Raw genomic sequence first — 16782 nt, 5'->3', positions numbered from 1 at the left:
GTGCTCTCTATCGCCGCTGGCAGGGCCTCCTCCACATCTCGGATGAGACTCCCCGGTAAACAGACAGAGTGAACACTGGCCTTCTTCCCCGACCTTTCCGCTATTTCCCTAAGGGGATCCATCATCTGCCTAACATTGGAGCCCCAAATCACTAATAAACCCCTCCCCCCCCCCGTGTGCCTGCTCGGACCTTGCTGAAGAAGCGGCCACATGTCCACTCACAGGCAGAGCGGGCGATGCCACACGGCCAGCCTCCATATTGACCCTCCGCCTCGTGCGACGTGAACGCCGTTAAACCCGCCACACCTATCGTTTGCTACTAATTCTCATGCACAAAACTGCTGAAAAATTTTATGCTCGGTGCCCCCACGCAAACTGCCTATCATGCAACAGATTGGTGGCCTGGGTCACAAAATATTGAAATATGATAGAATTACAGTTGCAAGTCTATAGCGATTAGACTTATATCCCTGAGGAGAAAGCCCCAATTGGAATAGTAGCTAAGTGTTGCTCTTCTAAAAGCACCCGATATGAGCAAATCAGTTGCCTCTTGGCCTGTAGTTACTCGTACTTTAGGTACCTAGAGTATGCACGACTCTGTTTCAAAAGAATAGCTCGATGTTGTCATAGGGGATAACCGCACACATCTACTTCATGCCCCGCAGCTAATTTGATACAAATAATAATAATGTGTAGCTGTGATCCTGGAGTCAAATAGTCTACACAATGGGTACGATTGCGAGATAATAAAAAACTAACAGATATATATATATATATATATATATATATATATATATATATATTGAAATATGAAGGGATAATTAAATAATAAGTCTTCTATTACAACGACTGTAATTGATACAGGTGATAGAGATTCATGCTGAATAATGTTTATTCAAGAAACGACACCTCAAATACACTGGAAGTGATTCTACGATATTCAGTTAAAATACGGACAAAAACACGTTTATCACATACTGTAAAGTTACGTTGAGAGCATCATGAGGAATGGTAACAAAATCCTCAAATTAAACAGTCACCAAAGACATGCAGAAAATGAGTCCATTTTGTTATCACAGTACACGAAATATAAGAGTTCAGAACTCAACATGATGTTTGATAAATTAACATTCTTGATACAAAGGTTAGTAACTCATATTATGTATATCTTCAGTTCGGTAAAAAGAATGGAGTAAGTAGAGTTCTCATCTGGAGAACATCAGACCTCTCGAAATATAATGTTCCTTCAGAAAATAAGTGCGGCAGCGGCTGCTCACTGCCAAGAATGAATCACTTATAAACCGAATTGCTTACGTTACTTCAGGCAAGTCTACCTTGTTCAAGAACTCGACGTCAGGTCTTCAAAATCGCTCCCTCGTGCTTTTCATTCGGAAAGTCCCAATTTCCACGTGCTTCCCGTAGTGTTCCACTACTATCTGCTTTTCCGTAGGCTGAAGGTCATTAGCACCAGAAATACGTCTTTCTTATGTGCAACAGACTGATTGGACTCATATTCACCACATCCCCCACTTAACTAATATATTATAATAACATTTAAATAGAGAAATCTCATAAACAATCACTTACACTCAGATCATTTACAATCAATATAAGTATAGTTGGTTCATTAATAAATAAGCCTGTATTTTTCCTCAAGGCCACTCATGTTACATGACAGTCGGTAAATTTAAACAATTATTTATGAACAATTATTTATGCTTTCTTGATAGAAGCGACTTTTGGTTCTCTTTTCAATTTTAGTGTTCGCTAACACATGAAACTGACCACATTTAAATTAGCACAGCACTTCAAATCAACATTTGAATAAAGTTATTGTCGGAGTAGTAAATTTTTCATTAAATAAACATGCAAGTATGAGAAAATATGAGGTACTAATGCTGTGTTGATTTGCTGTGTAAATGTGGAGACTGAGATGTTCTGACAAAAATTTGCATAATAAAAAAGATATAAAAGACGTAATTAATCAATAAATAAAATAGATAGAGATGTGTAGTTATCAGAGGTGATGGATAGTGCAACGCTATCAACTCAGATATTTTGTTAATTCAGAGATTCATTGTGAAAATGTTTATTCACAGTGAAATGTTAACTTGTGTAGTTCTTTAGGTACTGGTATTATTGTTGCAAGAAGTCACCTCTTAACTTCTCTGACACTCCATCATTTCTTCGAGCATTGTCTCCTGCGCAATGGCCATGCGATCGTTGGCCATGCCAGCGTTGGGATTTACTCGCTTCCGGTGACGCCGTTCATCTCTTCATGTGGCAGGAACCAGTCAACTAGGCAGGCTGGCCGCGGGGCGCCCTTTGCCCTGGGCCCGCTAGCGATCAGCTGCACAACACATTCATCTCTCCTCAATACCAGGCCTACTCGTAACGTTACAGAGGCCACCTACTCGCAGTTTTGCAGAGGGCACCGGAAATGTCAGGCAACCACGTCAACTAGTATTCGTCGGTCACTCAGTCTAAATAATAACTGACGCTTTCCAACCACAAACTCCATCTGTACCGTAACAAAAATCCTGAGTTCGCGGCGAAGTTCGAAAAATATTGACAGTACTGTAACTGTTGGCAGCCACCAAACTTCACAGTGAAGTAGAAGCAGTGTATGTTCTCTGCCCATTCCACCACACAAAGCGCCAAACATTCTTGAGATTTTTGGCTTTACTTTAATAAAGTTGACGATTTTTACTACATTGTCAAGAGTATTTTGACACTTTTGTCCAAACCTCTCATTGCAAGGGACTCTCTATGTGTGCTACAATGTGTCCTTTGAGCCAAGGGAGTTTCTGACCTAACTCTGGCGACTAAGGAGTATGAATACCAGACATAGCACGTGCTCCATCAGGTGTCTCACTTCATCGAATGTACTTCCATTTTCCCTCATGAATTTGTCCACAGATTTTAAAATCTCTTCACCAGTTGTTTTTGGCGAGAAAGTTTTCGAAAACGACAGTTCTTCTTCAATATTGCCATTCACCTTGAAGCTCAAAGCGACCAAAAGCTAATATGTAAACCTGGCCATCAACTTTTGTATTCTTATCAATCAGCATCCGAAAATATTCACTTTGTTTAAAAGCAGTAATGAGAAAATCCTTATTACTGTTGGATGTGTTATGAGACACTGGGATATTATGACGTTCAGTTCTAAGTGTACGACAAGTGTACCTCAATTGTTACAGAATTTTTCTGCCTCCATTGTTATTGGTGATTTATCCATCGAAGCAAGGCATTTTGAAGAAATTAACGGGGAAAATAGTATTTACGAATTACTACAACCTTAGTCATTGCTCTCATTCATAGAGGTTCCATTATGTTTCTGCTGTCTGTAAACCTCATTAAATACGTATCTGCATACACAATATTCTGACATTAATTCTTCCTCTCTTGTAGTTTTGTATAAAACTGTCGAAGGCAGAAGAAGACTTTGTAATAAAAAATTATTGAATGTCATTAAATACGTGTCTGCGTACACAATATTCTGGCGTTAATTCTTCCAGTGTTGCAGTTTTGTATAAAACTTACGAAGACAATTGAACGATGGATCATAACATTTCTATAGAGAACTTCAACCATATGCAAAATTGTAACAATAAGAAGCTACACAGTTACAAATATAAAAAATTGTATTATCTTAAAAGTGGGCTTTTATCAGTCTGCCATTGATATATATTCTCATTTCCTCAATATCTTTCATCAAAACAAATATCCTTTTTAAATAATGCAACCTCCACTACACAGCGGGCCAGTTCCATACTTTTCAAATCAAGTACATTGCCAGGCTGTCCAACACATACAGACACTGCTACTCTGTGACTTACTCTGACCAACATCTCTGGTCTTAAGCACAGTCTCACAAAGAATATGGCTAAATCGATATTACAGAGGTTGAGAACATTTATGAAATTCACAACTTCACATTTATGGCGAAAGCTTCCTGAAAATCGTGACAGTCCCCTTTCAATTTACTGAACAGGTCATGTCCACTGAAGCCGATGCCCTTAATCAATAGGCAGCCTAGGGTATCAGTGGTCATACTGCCCAAACGCTCTCCTGTGACACATCAAGAGCATTTTTTCACTTAAACGGGAGACAAGTCTTCTATGTCATAGCTCCTGTTGCTACACCAATAACATTCGCTATGGATTAGATATACTTTCTGATCTACTTGCAGCCAAGGCATTTCCTCTACAAAAGCTTAAACTTAATTGGTGTGGTAATTAACATTCGTCATTTCTTAATTATACTCAATATAATCAGTGCATTACTAAAGCCTGTGATCATCTTATTTTAATACTTCAAGTCATGATGAGGGTACAAACCTTTAAATTTCCTCGCAATCAGGTAGGCCAACAGGAAATATAAGCCAACAATATATTTAACGCCCTCACTCCATCCTACGGTCAGCATAGGGGGAGTTAAAGCTGACCGACACTGGTTTGCTGAACTAGCCACTACAGGAGGAGTCTTATTTGTGACGTCGAGGATATACATTGGGGGATTTGATTATTCCAACGAATTTCAAGATTACGATTTACTTCATGATTCTGTTGCGCTTAAGTGTTACTGTTTCCATTAAAGGGTGTTTGATTCTGCTGATTGGGATGCCACTGGTTGTTTGCGTTACTTAGTCTTGTACAGAACAATGACGTGTCTTGAGGATTGGACTACCATTGATTGCAACTATTGTGATTATTCCAAGGGCGAATTCCTTTATTTTGATAATCCGGATGATGCCTGTCATCGGTCCTCCTCCTTCTCTTATGATTTGGAGAGACAATATTTACAGGCCCACCAACACCTGACATCGGAGGCGCCGGCGGCGGGGCAATAAATCCGGCGCTAGCGTCAGATAATCGATCGTGACTGTTGCCGTATAGCTGACGCGGCGGCGTTGCCCGTTTCATTCCATTCCAGTTCCATTTCCATAATTACTAGGCCTTGCATCTTCATTTGTTAAATGGATGGAGTCGATAACAAATAAAAAGCATTCCAAACTGGTTTCAGGTGCCTGCACTAGCTTTTCCTAATGTGAATCAGCAACTTGCTTTTCAGAATACATAACACATCTTTAGCTGATCTAGGTTCATCCCAGGCGCAACTCTTGTTCAAATATTTCTCAAACTACTAACTTAGACTGCCATGTCTAGGATAATTCTGACATAATTTTTCCTGGGGCGCATTTTGACCAATACTTTGCATAAAGAAAGCATTTTCGTACTGTTCATACGAGTGCCAATGCTCTGCAGTCGTGGCAGCTCATAGGGCAGCCTCGCCCTCGACAAAGCCTGTGATGAACTGAATGTTTTGTGGGTCAGACAAAGTTTGTGGCAATATATTTCTAAAAGTTTTAATGAAAATAAGAGGATGTGTAGTTTCATTTTCTGTTATGAAGACCTGAAATTGTCTATTTGAGGAAACTTTCCTTCAACAGGATAGAGGTAAGGATGCGCCTTCCTCTGAACTCCTCCTACTGGTATAGTTTTGTGGCAATTGTCTACCTGAGCATACGTCATCAATGTGTGCATTGTTTTGCGATATCGGACTATGATGGTTGTCAATGGCTCCATCTACTTGATGTATATGTGGTGTGTTATCATCATCTTGCCTTTTTACTGTATTTAATTCCTTTCCCACACGATCAGTTTGAGCAGTTAATTTGTCTTGAACCTCTTGGTGCTATTCGGGCAGATCATGAATGAACGTTTTCCTCACGAAACTAAGTACATTTTTGGCAGCTTGCACTATAGTGTTTCTTCAGCGCGGTGTTATCATCATCTTGCCTTTTTACTGTATTTAATTCCTTTCCCACACGATCAGTTTGAGCAGTTAATTTGTCTTGAACCTCTTGGTGCTATTCGGGCAGATCATGAATGAACGTTTTCCTCACGAAACTAAGTACATTTTTGGCAGCTTGCACTATAGTGTTTCTTCAGCGCGTACTTCAGTGACAGTCTGATCTATTGCTTTCTTTAGCTCTACTTGGAATTCTTCAGTTATTTGATCAACCTTTTGTTTTCGAAATTTCTAAAAAATGGCTCAAATGGCTCTGAGCACTATGGGACTTAATATCTATGATCATCAGTCCCCTAGAAATTAGAACTACTTAAACTTAACCACATCACACAACACCCAGTCATCACGAGGCAGAGAAAATCCCTGACCCCGCCGGGAATCGAACCCGGGAACCCGGGCGCGGGAAGCGAGAACGCTACCACACGACCACGAGCTGCGGACTCCGAAATTTCTCTATTTTTACTTTCGGGCTCAGCAGATAGATTTTCTACCCGCGGCACTTCTTGTTTCACTTTGAGCTTCAGATCATTTTGCTCTATTACAGGGTGTCCAGAAAAGGACTCCCCGATTTCAAAATTAAATATCTCGAAAACAAAGATCGATAGAGGAATGCAGTAATCGGTATGTTTATTGTGAAAGCTGTAAGAAGTTTATACAACAGTTTGAAAGAATAGTTACAAAAGCTGCTAAAGATGGCGCTGTACGCTGTACAGCTCATATCAGCATACATAAATGAAATAATCGTATGAAAACAATCTTTGCAAACGATCACATCACAATGTTTCAAAATGTTCACCATTTTCACTACAGAGGTGGCGCAAACGAAGAATGAAATTTGCCATCACATTTCGTAGTGTCTCAACCGAAATGGATTCACATGCCACAGAGATCGCCGATTCAAGCTCGTCCAGCGTGGCGGAATGCTTCGGGTAGACCATGTCTTTCGCTGTGCCCCACAAAAAAAAAGTCACAGGGAGTCAAATCCGGCGAATACGGAGGCCAATCCATGCCTGCACCAGTAAATTTGGGATATTCCAAAGCAATGACTCGATTCTCGAAGTATTCCTCAAGAAAGCGAAACACTTATTCGGTCCGATGTGGTCGGGCTCCACCTTGCATAAACCATTCAGTACCTGGTCGATCCTCTATCGTTTGCTGTGTGGCGACAAATTGTTCCAAAATTGCAACGTAACGTGCACCAGTGATGGTTTCTCGAATGAAAAATGGGCCAATAATGCCTCTGCTGCATACTGCAACCCACACAGTTACTTTAGGAGAATACAGGGGTTTCGCTTCACACGAATATGGCTTTTCGGAACCCCAAAATCGCCAGATCTGCTTATTCACGTATCCATTCAGGTGGAAGTGTGCTTCATCAGTAAACCAGATGAAGCCAACATCAAATCTTTCACTATCAATCATTGTGAGCATCTGATTAGCAAAGGCAACCCTTTGATGCACAGCCCGTACGGGTATGGCCTGTTGCGTTTGAAATTTGAATGGAAACATGTGTAGGCTCTTTCTCAGTATTTTCTGCGTGCTGGAACACTTCAGACCAGTCTCCGATGCAATTCTACGGACGGATGACATTGGATTTCGCTGAATAATTCCAGAAATTGTGGCGATATTTTCAGGCGTAACTGCGGTTTGCTTGCGGCCAACATGCCCCACTAGATCATCAGTTACACTGCCCGTTCGTTGAAATTTTGCGAAGAGCGTACGAATGGTTTTCGCATCGGGTGCTTTTGGAACATTAAATCGTGCTTGAAAAACTTCGCCTTGTTGCCGTTGGACTCTCTTCTAACCTGTGGTACTCTAGCACCAGAAAAACGCGTTGTTCAATAGAGTACATGGTTTTTCTCTCTTCCTTCGGTAGTGGAACTGATCGCTCTGGGCTTCGGATCACTATTTATACTAGGCATTACGTATGGCGATTACAGCGCCATCTGTTAGCAGCTTTTGTAACTATTATTTCAAACTGCTGTATAAACTTCTTACGGCTTTCACAATAAACATACCGTTTACTGCATTCCTCTATCGATCTTTGTTTTCGAAATATTTAATTTTGAAATCAGGGAGTCCTATTCTGGACACCCTGTATGTTGTGTCGAAACTTTCGGATAAATCTTTTATTTTTTCAGGAAGGCCCTTAATGGTTTCCTGCAAATCTGATATTTCGGTATTTAGGTGACCCAAATCGGATCTTAACTCTTTTGTCACGTGGTTTGCCAGTTCCACTTTCAACTGTTCCGTTTGACTCTTAACTTATCCACTGACGTGCTGCACTTGTTATTTCAACGTAGAAAAATCATTAGACTTAGTGTCTTGCTTACGACCCATGTCGTTTACTCTTTGATTCATATAGGATAACTTGCTATTCATGGTTTCTTGTTTCTGACTCATGATCTCTTGTTGTTGGCGAAGAGAAAGGAACAAACAATTGTTGAATTTAACAACGCACTATAAATCACAAACTCGATTGCCAGGTCTTGGTGTTAATAGGTTGCAAGTCCTTTTGTGGGATACAAGGAGAGGATACTTAAAAAAAGAAAGAAAAGAAAACGATACTGACCATGAAATAGAGAAGTATTCCAAAAAAATGAATCTTCTTCCAAAAATATAGAGAATACCGTCAAAAAATGGAGGAGATTTTCAAAAGAATAAAGGAACTAGGAACTAGGATGAACCAGCAGTTAGATGCCTTTATAACTGAGAGTAAGGGCGTAGTTGAAAACCTCCAATAGGAGAGTGGGTCAGAGAAATTACAGTAAAATTGTGAAGGAGGCTCTTTACGTTATTTGCGCAGATTAAAAGTCTTATGAATATATTTATGCTTGTAAATTAAGTTTCCTAGCGGACCAAAACACTTAAGTGGCTACGTTTGGTCCGAAAATGTTCCTGGCGCTACTTTCGTTATACTACCACTATGCAACAGTTTTCAGGTCCACTGTTCAAATCAGAAACGCAGATTTGCTTCCACGATTGCCAATACGGCAGGACAAAAATTTTCGTTCTTTCAGCAGATGGATGTTTTTCTTTAGATTTAACCAGTCAAGATACTGCAGAAAATTTCCCATTGAATTCTAATTTAAACAAAAATCTTGTATCAAAGGACCTAGTTTTACTTGGGATTAAGGAGTACGTTCAGACAGAGTGACCTTTAAATTGAAAGTTTATAACTTCATCCGACATTAAATCATACAGATGTGAGACACATGCACTCACAGTTTACAAAGGTTTTTTCTGGTACATTCAGAATCATGAAAGTCTCGAGTGGTTATTCCAGAGGTACTTAAATACAAAGTACTTCAAACGCTACATCGATGCCACTGGGGCATTGTCTGCATCAAGCGCTATGACATAGAGCATTGCTACTGTAAAAATGAAAATAAAGGCATGAAAGTGCTGCTTATATAAAAAATACGAACATTTTTCGCTCCCAAGGCCATCAGAAACTTGGTCACATCTACATGTAGGTTTTGCAGGGGCATGTTTTCGGGAAGCCACTGGCTCATTGTCATTGATACAGTCTACAGTGTTCCATTTGTAATTCAAATGACTTCGATTACTTCTATGAAAACATTTCAGGCTTTGTGAAGGGCTTTCTCAATTTGAAGGGTTGCTGAAAGCAGTTCTCATGGACGATGGCATTCAATTTTTGTCAGAAGCTCAGATTTTTCTGTGAAGGAAATGGTACTGCACTCTTCCAAACCACACCTCTACATCCTGAGGGCAATGGACTTGCAGGAAGATTTGTACGCCTTTTCAAGTCTCACATGACAAAGCTCCTTCAGCAGTACAAAAACAATTGGTTTTTGTTTCTCATTACAGAGCGTCTCCACATGATGAAAAATGCCCAGCTGAAAAACTGCATGGAAATCCACGTAGAACTTTAATGTGAATTTAAAGTAAATGATCCGGGATTCATTATACTGTACATGAATGGCAATGAATCTTAGGAACCAAGCATGGTCATACATCAGCTTTGCAATGTCAAGCTTAAAATATCTTGTCAACATGGCGTCGTCATTACAATCAAATAAGGCCATAACGCACTGACGCACATACAGGCAGAACTCCTTGGCTGTTCTCCTTTCCAGAAACAGAAGATTTCTGTGCACCAGCGATCTGCATAACCTAGACATGTATCCAGAAGCCATTCCCTACTTCACCTCCAGTAGTGGGGCAGAGGGGCAGCCTATTAGCGACGCCCAAGTCTATGTGAACGTCGCACATCACCCCACGGACGAGCCTATGTGTCCCATCACGTAGCTGTCACCCCCACTCCCCCCCCTGGGGTGCGGTGTGCTTTTCTTCAGCTCCCCGGGAAAATGTGAGGTGGAGCATCATGTGCGCACGCACCATCTTCACACATTAGTAGGTGAGGAATCATGAAGTAATGAAACCAGAGTCGTTAGCTTCCTTCCCCATCCTAGGGAGGGGTGTGCATATAGCTATATGGTACACAGCAATATTCTGAGAGGGCGCAGTCTGTACCCTTTGGCGCTACAATGAGCTCTGACATACCGTCGCCTGGGTAGAGTTCATAGCCTAGAAACAATTTCTGCTTCCGTCCTGAAAGCTTCCAATAGTCAGAGCCATCCACCCCTATGTTCGTCAGCTGTGAGAGGGAGTGCTGATACGAGAACTACTTTCCTACTTTTGCCAACGAGATTACAGGTGCCGGCCGCGGTGGCCGTGCGGTTCTGGCGCTGCAGTCCGGAACCGCGAGGCTGCTACGGTTGCAGGTTCGAATCCTGCCTCGGGCATGGATGTGTGTGATGTCCTTAGGTTAGTTAGGTTTAAGTAGTTCTAAGTTCTAGGGGACTTATGACCTAAGATGTTGAGTCCCATAGTGCTCAGAGCCATTTGAACCATTTTTTGATTACAGGCGCAAGACTAGGCAGCCGATTGGATAAATAAAGACGCGCGACGACAGCCAGTTCCTGCAGTTCCATGATTGCGAATCCAGTTGGTGTTCAACGGTTCTTCCGTGCTACAGTTCAGATCATTAGTTCCAGCTGACGCAGATCAAAATTTTCTGCTGTTTAATGGCACGCCGCTAATTAGGAGTGACTGTCAGGCACGTAAATGCTGAGTGTGTAGTCAAATTCAGATTCTTTATTTATTAACTGTCATAGACATCAGTCCTCACATAAGTCTATTGTAGCGACATTACATGTCGTGTCACGCGAAAGAATACGAAAGTGGAAAATGTGATGGACCTGATCACGCAAAGAAAGTATTGGACGTAAAAGGAAGCTATCTGGAGGCTAACTGCAATATGAAGAAAAATCGGCATAGTCTGCTATTCGAGGCAGTTACGTAATTGCATTACTTTTAGCAAAATCTCTGCGCTCCTTTACCGATGGCGATTTGATAAAAGCCGGCAGGTGTGGCCGAGCGATTCTAATCGCTTCAGTCTGGAACTGCGCGACCGCTACGGTCGCAGGTTCAAATCCTGCCTCGGGCATGGATGTGTGTGATGTTCTTATGTTAGTTAGGTTTAAGTATTCTAAGTTCTAGGAGACTGATGACCTCAGATGTTAAGTCCCATAGTTCTCAGAGCCATTTGAACCATTTTTTTGTGGATTTAATCGACAAACACGCGGTGGCAGCTCTTCTGTCCCCCACTCGAGGATCCATTTGGCTCCCCAGTCTCCGCCATGAGGCGATAGTGGGGTCAACGTGTTCGCCGTGTACTCCACTCTGCTGCTCATAGCTTGCTCCGCGAAGCACGTCTGTTGTGATGTCCTCAGTGCCTCGGCAATGGCAGTACGTCTCACTCCCCACAGGATATCTGCCCGACCTACAGAACCTGTAGTCGTTCGTCTATGACGTAGTACAGCCACAGCAACAAGCTGCCCCTAATCCAATGGCGGCAGAACTGCTGGAGCAGAACACGGAGGTGTTCCACGACATACTACTGCCCAAGCCACAGCTGCAGCCTTCTGCATAAAGACATGGCAGGTTATTTGGACTGCCAAGCAATCAGGATGAATACAGTATGACAATGTGTGGCTCTTACAGTAACTGTCGGCTGTGAACTGGCGATATATGCATGTTGCCTCTCCTGTGGGCCCTCAGGCGCATTTGCTCTGATGTTTCAGCAGATATTTGCGATTTCGTTTATCCAGTAAGTCGCTAGAGTGGCCAAACAAATCCCGCACATGAAGTCTTTCATACGACGCCCAGTATCGACAGAAAGTGTCGGGTTGTTTCCCTCCAAGGTGTCCCCAGATAAGAGTTGCTATTTCCTGTAAATCAGGTGAATGTGTCAGTGCTAGGTAAGTACGGATTAAGGAGCGAGCGGTAGGTTCCCACGCTGGCTAGCAGAGACGGTTGGCCTTCTGGTGCTCTCAGAACCAGTGGGATGAGGTGCCGTGGTCGTGCGGTAGCGTTCTCGCTTCCCACGCCCGGGTTCCCGGGTTCGATTCCCGGCGGGGTCAGGGATTTTCTCTGCCTCGTGATGATTGGGTGTTGTGTGATGTCCTTAAGTTGGTTAGGTTTAAGTAGTTCTAAGTTCTAGGGGACTGATGACCATAGATGTTAAGTCCCATAGGGCTCAGAGCCATTTGAACCATTTTTGGATGAGGTGCCCTTGCGGAGATCGCTAGTGACCTCAGCAAAGTGATACCTAGGAAACGTACATTTATTCTGGCGTGAATGAAGTAATTGTTATTAATAGATATTTGCTAACAAAAATCACATTTTGCCACTCAGACATTATGAGGAGTCTACAGTTCATAAATACGATTTTCAGTAATTTTACAATGCCAGGAAACGTTGACATTAATAAATAAATGAATAACTTCGGCATAATCGAATTTGTACGATCTTATACGAACTATTCCCATTTTACGCTCCATAGTCGGCAGTTGTCGATAGGATGCCTTTCGATTTAGTCATGTGGTAGACCATGCTCTCTTACCGTTAATAATTAGCTTATAATCAGTGTAAACAAGTTCATTTTACGGTGTTTTTTAAATAAAAGCACCATAATGGCATACTGTGTAAAAGTTATTTGCACAAGAAAGTTCTTCCTACTTAAAGATGAAAGATAGACAGTAGTATTGCACATTCAGATTCCGACAGCGCTGCTACGGCTCTATAAGGGGACATAAAACTACGAGTGGATCTTCACATAATAGGTAAGAAGAAATTCTACGTGGCGGCTTACTAAGCCACTTCAAGGATGGACTGGCGTAATCATCGCAAAAATCGGGCGGGATAGTGTGGACAGTAATACTGTACGCTCCTTATACCACTATCCAGGGCCTCGCCGGCTATATTGAAACATTTATAGTGGTTTAGTACAAGTGGGGAGGGGGTCGGGGTTCTTGCATCCTGTTACGAAGAAAATGATTTCTGAAGATGCATTTCTAGTGATCATTGGACAGAACTCAAGTTGGTCTAATGCGATATTAATTTTTTCAGTATGTGTTAGCTGGGACAGTAAAATACGAAGAATAACCACTACACCGGCAGCAACAGCATCGCCAAAGCCCGCACTGACTGGCACTGCCAGTTTCTTAGTGTTTCATGGTTCCTGCTAATACGTATAAATAAAGCGAATATAGCACTAGGTTAGTATGGGGCCAGTCAATCGAATGGTGACGTAACATTCCGCTTTAAAAACGATTTTGACAGTAATGGAAAACAGACCGAAGCTTTCTGTTGGCTCTGCATGTCACGTGAAACACTTGATGACCAATAGCTTCTTGGGCTCACTCCAGGTAAACATTGCAAGAACGAAATTTCAGATATCTGTTCAAGCACCAGAGCAAATACCAATTACGACTCTTAGGAGAGACATCATGTATGTATATATATATGATATAAATTTCTTCTCAAAAAATGTTCAAATGTGTGTGAAATCTTATGGGACTTAACTGCTAAGGTCATCAGTCCCTAAGCTTACACACTACTTAACCTAAATTATCCTAAGGACAAACACACACACACATGCCCGAGGGAGGACTTGAACCTCCGCCGGGACCAGCGTTAAATTTCTTTTATCCGGAATTAAATTTTCACTCTGCAGGGGAGTGTGCACTGATATGAAACTTCCTGACAGATTAAAAGTGTGTGCCGCACCGAGACTCGAACTCGAGACCTGTGCCTTTTGCTGGCAAATGCTCTATCGACTGAGCTACCCAAGAAAACTCACAAGCCGTCCTCATAGCTTTACTTCTGCCAGTACCACGTCTCCTACCTTCCAAATCTGGAAAGTGAGAAAATTGTCTGTACAATTGATTACTTGGTAGTTTGCAAAATCTACAAATTGCAAAGTGCAGATGTATCAGCCAAAAAGAAATGAGCATATTATACGTTTGTATGTATCTGTCTACTGTGTAAATGCATCCATTCTTGCAGAAAAAGATGCGCGCAGTGTAAAATTAGCTGCCTGATGTTAAGTGTAGGTCTACGCCAAAACAGCAGTCAAGCGAGAGCTACTAATAACAATGTCACAATGCAGCCTGTACTCAAAAGCATTCAAACAATCATAATTATTTATCAATCACTTCTTCTTGCTCTCTGTCCAATAGCTGTAGGGCTCCATTGTTCTTAGGCAATATGCTCTCCATTCTAGGTCTGTGCTCTCTAGTTGCAGGCTTAGGATGTGGGTATTGGTTATAAGAATCCCACTCTGAATACGATATTGAAACCATCGCTACGAGGACAATACATACTTCCTTCTGTGTGCATCTACATTAAAAATTCGACTGGAGTCACATTTCTGAAAGTCTCGACTTGTACCTACATGCATTCATTTCTACTGTCAGTGATTTCTAAAAGTACTAATTACTTTTGCATGTCCCAAAATACCGAAACGGATCTTAGGTATTAAGAAAAAGAACAAGCATACCAAAGAAACGTTTATATAGCTGTCTACAGTTTCAAGTACTTGACAAGGAAATCGATACGCTGTTGTATCATGTCTTATGGCATGTGGTTGATCAACGTCGTGTGTTAAGTCTCGATTTATAACTACAGTATTTACCCTGCACATCCGAGGAAGAAGACGTAGTGCTACTGCACGGAAGGTGCACCAAAAATTACGTAAGAATGTCCACAATTTTAACAGTGTTCTCAGTTTTCCCACTGAATAATAAGCCCCAAATCACGGTAAATGTCTTATTTATCCGAAAAAAGGAAACTGGAAATTGAGGACATCGAAATTAAGAAAAATAAAACTGGAGTATATGGTGTAGAAAACTGCCATAAGGAAACTAAAAGCGATGTAATGATCATGTGATCAGCTTATAAGTTTTTGACAGGCATATCTCCAGTCTTCTTGACGCACTGAATCCTTTAGATATCTGTCTCTTTGCCAGATGTTTTACTGTACTTTGATTCCCATAGTTAATGTCACGCAGACCACGAATATTATTACGTTTTGTCCTTATTCTTAACGCTAGCAAATATAACAACCGGGAAGACAGTGCTTTTGCTGACCATAGCAGCTCAAAATGGCCATACGTTAGAGCGCTGGTCGAAAAAGAAATTTCAGGACCGAAGTCGTTTACTGCATTAAGTGGTACACGAAAAAAATCTGTTACATGAAAGGGTATTTACATTGCATCTAAAGATGGTGAGAAGGTGTGGTTAACCCTGCGAAAAGACCAATAGACAGCATTTACAACTGTACTGCATACCAATCACTTCAACGTAATACTAAATAACAAACTTATGGAACAGCTGCTGTGTGTGACGTTCAACATTGTTCTGCAGTTTGTCTATTGGGTAATAAGCCCCTAAACAGGATTAATATCTTGTGTGTACGGAAAAAAAGGAAACTCGAAATGGAGGACACTGGAGTCAAGAAACGAAAAACAGCTGTAATGTACGGCGTAGACGACTGCCATAAAGGAAGAATATAAACCACAATTCAAAAAAGATGCTATTGGAAATGTGGAAATGTGCAGACGAGGATTTTATACCGCTTTAAACACAGGGAGATGCTAGCATTTACTGTAACTAGCAATGATGAGTAGCGGTACGTTGGAATAAGCGAAAAAATTTCCGGAATCGAGACTGTTTACTGCATTAAGGGATACACGAGAACATCTGTTTATTAAGCTCTTTTCACATCCGGAGCTGCTTAAATACTGTACACATAACAACTAGTTCTGCAGAATATGAAACCAATGGGGGTAACACCTTTTAACGCTAATTCATTTGAAAAATTGTTAACTTGTAGTTCTAGAAGAAACTTCCTCAAGAGTATGGAATAGAAGAGCTGGTAGTTTGCACCCGTGCAGGTGTGTCGTGGTTCAACAACAGCCTTATGAAGGAAATGTTCTGCAGTGGCGGACCCAAAAACATGCGTTGTGTTTAGCGCGGACTCTAATGGACGATTGCATATCTAGTCCCATCCACACATAATACTACTAATGTTGCAAAAAATCAGGTGTGATTTCTCAATAGTACATGACGTGATGGAGCTCCCAAAATTACGTGTGTGCACTTCGGTGTACCACGAAACACCGTTATGCAGTCACACATTTTTACAGGACCCAGCCTGCCACCAAGCTGCATATACATAATTTCAGGAACCCGATCATGTCACACACTACTGATGGATCGCAGCTGCGTCCTCGCAGCATTAGCAGTATCACTTGCGGAAACGGGGATGTGAGGGTGGCGTCAACCATAAGGGTCCACGTTAAACATAATGCTCGTGCTCCGGGTTGCCAGTGCGGAACATTTTCTGCTTGAGCTGCTGTTAAAACAGCCCATAGCTGTCTGCGTATATGCTACTAGCTCATGTATTCCACATTCTTGCTGAATTTCTGTGTATAATTTCAAGTTGACAATATTTACAAACGAATTACCGTTATAAGCAGTTTTTCATCGGTTTTGAACAATGCAGAAACGGTTGTTATGCTGTTGGGCATTCAACACATAGCGCACGAGCTTCATAAACAAATTTTTTCTTGTATACTTTAATGCAGTAAATGGTCT

The sequence above is a fragment of the Schistocerca cancellata genome, chromosome 3 (assembly GCF_023864275.1).
Source record: "Schistocerca cancellata isolate TAMUIC-IGC-003103 chromosome 3, iqSchCanc2.1, whole genome shotgun sequence".
In the NCBI taxonomy this organism is placed as follows: domain Eukaryota; kingdom Metazoa; phylum Arthropoda; class Insecta; order Orthoptera; family Acrididae; genus Schistocerca; species Schistocerca cancellata.
The sequence above is the reverse complement of the archived record's forward strand: the minus strand, read 5'-3'. Positions refer to the sequence as shown.